The sequence below is a fragment of the Octopus sinensis genome, unplaced genomic scaffold, assembly GCF_006345805.1.
Source record: "Octopus sinensis unplaced genomic scaffold, ASM634580v1 Contig00578, whole genome shotgun sequence".
In the NCBI taxonomy this organism is placed as follows: domain Eukaryota; kingdom Metazoa; phylum Mollusca; class Cephalopoda; order Octopoda; family Octopodidae; genus Octopus; species Octopus sinensis.
The window spans coordinates 3,331-8,566 of record NW_021824084.1 but is presented as its reverse complement, the minus strand read 5'-3'; the positions used below and the strand labels follow the sequence as shown (position 1 = coordinate 8,566).

The following is a 5,236-nucleotide window of genomic DNA, read 5'->3' as shown; positions in this document are numbered from 1 at the left end:
TATCTATATATATATATATATATATGTACATACATCTATGTTTTTCTATGTATGTATGTATGCATGTATGTATGTATGTCTGTATATATGTATATATATATATGTGTGTATACATATATATATATTAATATATATTATATATATGTATACATTATATATATATATATAATATATTATATATGTAATATACATATATATATATATTTTATATGTATGTTATGTATCTAGCTTCAAATGCATATATATATATACAACAAATATACATCCATTGATATCATATATGTATTTCATATTTTATATGCATGCATATATATATATATATATATATATATATATATATATATATGTGTTGTGTGTGTGTTTGTGTGTGGGTGTGTGTGTGTGTGTGTGTGTGCGTATGTGTGTGTTTGTGTGTGTTATATATATGTATGTACATACGCACATATTTCGTGTATATATGAATAAAGTGAAAGAGAGGGGGAGAGAGAATGACGAAGATAGCGAGACTGATTTTTGCATATAGACATATATGTGTGCACCTGTGTGTGTGTGTGTGTGCATCTGCATATCAGACAAGTACATTTGCATACATAAAAAGAAGCACATGCATCTCTCTCCATTTCTCTTTCTTTTTTATTATTTCTTCCGCTCACACAAACACACACCTATATATACACATATGCATGTTCTTCTTTGCTCATTTCTATACATATCGAATTCAAAATATCAGATATTCATAATTATAAATATGCGTGTATATATGTATATATATATATATATATATATATATATATAATGTTTAAATATGTATATATAGATTATATAAATAAAACATATGCTGTGTTTGTATATACATATATATTATATATGTTTATATATGTATATATATATATGCATGTATATTTGTATATATATACATATATATATACATGTACATATATACAAATATATTCATATATAGGAATGTTCATAGATATATATGGATATATATATAAGAACATACATATACATGAACATATATTATATACACACATACATATATATGTATGGTATATACATATATAATATACATATATATATATATATTACATATACATTACATATATACATACGTACACACACACACCACATATATATATATATATATATATATATATATATATATATATATTAGAGAGAGGAGAGAGAGAGAGAGAGAGAGAGAGGAGAGAGATATGCGCGCATACACATGTTTATACACACACACACATATATATATATACATATATAAAAGCAGTTATTTCATTGTGTATATATCAGTGTTTGTGTGCCTGAATATGTATTTTTGTGTATGTATATATATATATGTACATATGTATGCGTTTGTATGTGTGTGCGCGTGTGTTTGTGTGTGTACATGTATATTCCACACCTGCCATTTATATATGCAATATGTACGTCTGTTGCAGTACTGATAGACAGACAGACAGACAGACAGACAGACAGATAGACAGATACTCCAAAGGGGTGAAAAATAGCTTGAAGGAAGTGCATCTGTGAAATTTCAAAGTGGAAACATACAGCGTCTTGGTAAAGTATGTAGCAAAGAGCAAAGTTCAAATTTAATACTACGAGTGTAAATGTAAACAGTTGTTTAAATTAATTGGTCAATATGCCTTGTAAATGTCGAGTAGTGGAAGTCCGCTGAACTCGGAAAGATATTTGTGTGCGGACTAATCTTGTACTAGTGAAACTGCCTTGGGACAACTAATATATGTGATATTGGAATTGGAAACTATCACATAATTAGATCTTGAGTTCAGTTTTATTGTTGGTTTGCTTCGTCGTGTATTTAGGAAGAATTGGTATGATTTTTGAAGTTAGAACGTATGGGAGATATAATTAAATATTGTTTGTTAGATTTCTGTAACAGGCAAGGCTATATGTTAAAAGTTCTCTTGCGATTAACACGGAGTTGTTTTTTTTTTTGTTTTTTTTTTAGTATTTCGTTTCCTCGGTCGTAGAGTCGATCCTACAGTGTAGCGGTTTAAAGCGTCGCCCATTTGTATTTTTTTTAACACAACCATAGACGCAGGAGTGAGTGCGTGGTACAAAGCTTACTTCCGAACCACATGGTTTCTAGTTCAGTCCTAATACGTGACAGCTTGTGCAAATCTCTTTTTCTATACTGCTCGACGACTGATTTTGGTTGACCGAAACTAAAAGAATCCCATCGGATATATATATATATATATATGCTGCTGTTGTATTTCTAGTTGTTGTTGTTGTTCTTCTTCTTCTTTTCTTCTTCTTCTTCTTCTTCTTCTCCTTCTTCTTTTCTTCTTCTTTTTCTTCTTCTTCTTCTTTTCTTCTTCCTTTCTTCTTTTTCTTCTTCTTCTTCTTCTTCTTCTTCTTCTTCTTCTTCTTCTTCTTCTTCTGCTCCATCTTCTTTATAGATCCTTACTGACTGCTCTAAATTTTCTTGTTATCTCCCTTCATCGTAATCTTCGCCGTAGTTATCCTTCTTGTCTTGTGTAGATCATTGCTAATGTTTTTCAACCTCGTAAACATTGCAGTTTTTGTTCTTGTTAGTATTGCTGTCATTAATGTTATGCCAGTTGTTTATGGCGAAAGATAGCGGTGATGTTTGTGATGCTACTGCTGGCTGGCTTCTATAGTCATTGTTACGCCCGTCAAAGTTATTATTTTTGTTGATATTTTATTTATTTCACTATCATGAAAGAGCATTGTTTAAAGTTTCTTGCTATTATCGCCGTCGTCATCGCAGTACTCGCTATCCTCGACGTCAGCATCATCATTGTTGTCATTGTTATCACTGTATCTACAATAATGCTCTTAGTGAAGTTTATTGAGTTTTGTCGTTCATATCTTTTATGAATTTATTTTCTATTTTACTTGCCGCATTGCATATTTCTGTCTGTCAGTCCACCGGTTATTTCATAAATGCATGTATATGTGTTTGCTTGCATTGTTTGCATGTGTAAGCATATCTATGTGAATATAAGTATGTGTAGAGTTGCATTGCTTTATGTAGGCGTCCACGTATATGTTTATCTGTGTGTCTATATGTCTGTGTATGCTCTTATCTCTATGTATGTGTGTAGCGTGTGTGCCTGTGCCTGCTTGTGTACACGTTTGTCTCTATGTGTGTGCTCCTAATTCTATGTATTTACGATTATATGTATATATATATATATATATGTGTGTGTGTGTGTGTGTGTGTGTGTATTTGGTCGGCGGAATCTGAAAGGAATACGTCGTGTGTGTGTTGTGTGTGTGTTTCTTCGTGTCTATGTTTATCTCCCTCTGCAGCTCAACAACCGGTGTTGGAGTACTTCCGTCCTCGTATCTTAAACAGAACTGCAAATGATGTCCAGAATTTTAAAACAATAAGTACCGGGGTTGTTATTATTGCACCTTCTTCTTCTTCTTCTTCTTCTTCTTCTTCTTCTTCTTCTTCTTCTTCTTCTTCTTCTCTTCTTCTTCTTCTTCTTCTTCTTCTTCTTCTTCTTCTTTCTTCTTCTTCTTCTTCTATATATATATGTGGCATGTATATATATATATATATATATATATAATATATTATATATATATATATATATATATATATATATATACATATATATATATACACACACGCATATATTTATATATGACACATACATATATACACAATACATAATATATATATATGTGTGTGTATATATATATAATGCATGGGCCTATATACATATGCTTATAATATTGTATAGAATTTTGTGTGTGTGTATGAATGTATATGTGTGTGTGCGCGTGTGTAATTTCATGTGCATGTTATCATAGTCGTTCTTATTGTTCTTATTGTTTTTATTATTGTTCTTACTATTATTATTATTATTGTTGTTGTTGTTGTTTTTGTTGTCATGTTTGTTATTGTTTTTATTTTCATTTTAATTTTGTTGTTTATGCTGTTTGCGCATTAGTAGTACACATGCCTGCCATCTGGTGTTACATTGCAGTTCATCACTGATTTTGAAATTGTTCCGAATTGAAGAGAAAACTTTTTCGTTTGTGGAACAGGGGAAAGTTAGAAGGGAGAAATAGAAAGAGAGAGAGAGAGAGAGAGAGAGAGAGAGAGAGAGAGTTAGGAAAAGAGAGAGAGAGATAGAGTTAGAAAAAAAGAGAGAGAGAGAGAGAGTTAGGAAAAGAGAGAGAGAGAGAGCGATAGGAAGGGTGTTAGGAAGGAAAGTAAGAGAGAAGTAGACTGGCATTTGAATCAAAGTAATTTCATTAAGCTTCTATAGGATTACATTGTCTGCTAGAAATATCTGCTAAATCAGGTGTAGGTGAGTATAAGCGAAGGCATGGATGTGTGGGCAAGAATCTCATTTTACAATCAGTCTCCGTGGAACATTGGAAAATGTCTTCTAGTATAGCACTGGTCCTACGAATGCCTTATGGGTGAATATATATATATATATATATATTAGAAATAATTATTCTTTCATAGATTCTGGTTTCTCGTTACCCCGAGCGGATAAATGTTTCGCCTTTTACTAAGGATTTCCTCGGGAGAAACATTTTAATGAGTCTATAGACTTGTTTTTCTGAAGCCTCATCTAACCATGAGTTGAAAATAATAAAAAATTAGGCGGTGAGTTGGCAGAGACGTTAGCACGCCGGGCGAAATATTCGGTGGTATTTCGTCTGCCGCTACTTTCTGAGTTCAAAATCCGCCGAGGTCGACTTTGCATTCATCCTTTCGGGTTCGATTAAATAAAGTACCAGTTACAAACTGGGATCGATATTATCGACTTAATCCATTTGACTGTCCTTGTTTGTCCTCTCTGTGTTTAGCCCCTTGTGGTATTTCGTCTGTCTTTACGTTCTGAGTTCCAATTCCGCCGAGGTCGACTTTACCTTTCATCCTTTCGGGGTCGATAAATTAAGTACCAGCTTCGAAGTGACGTCGATCAAATCGACTGGCCACCTCCCCACAAATTTCAGGTCTTGTGTCAATAGTAGAAAGGATTATTATTATTATTATTATTATTATTATTATTATTATTATTATTATTATTATTATTATTATTATCATTATTATTACTTCTGTTGTTGTTGTTGTTGTTGTTGTCCTTAAGGCGGCGAGCTGGCAGAATCGTTAGCACGCCGGGCGAAATGCTTGGTGATATTTCGTCTGTCTTTATGATCTGATTTCAATTTCCGTCGAGATCGACTTGGCCTTTTGTCCTTTCGA

The 5,236-nt window shown here is 32.3% G+C and overlaps 1 non-coding gene across 1 annotated transcript; it reads left to right on the top strand.

The window, feature by feature from the left end:
* Nucleotides 1-4,487: 4,487 nt before the first annotated feature.
* Nucleotides 4,488-4,611, top strand: LOC115226941. Its single transcript, XR_003883049.1, has one exon. It is a non-coding gene; the product is annotated as a U5 spliceosomal RNA (small nuclear RNA).
* The last annotated feature ends 625 nt before the right edge of the window (nucleotides 4,612-5,236 follow it).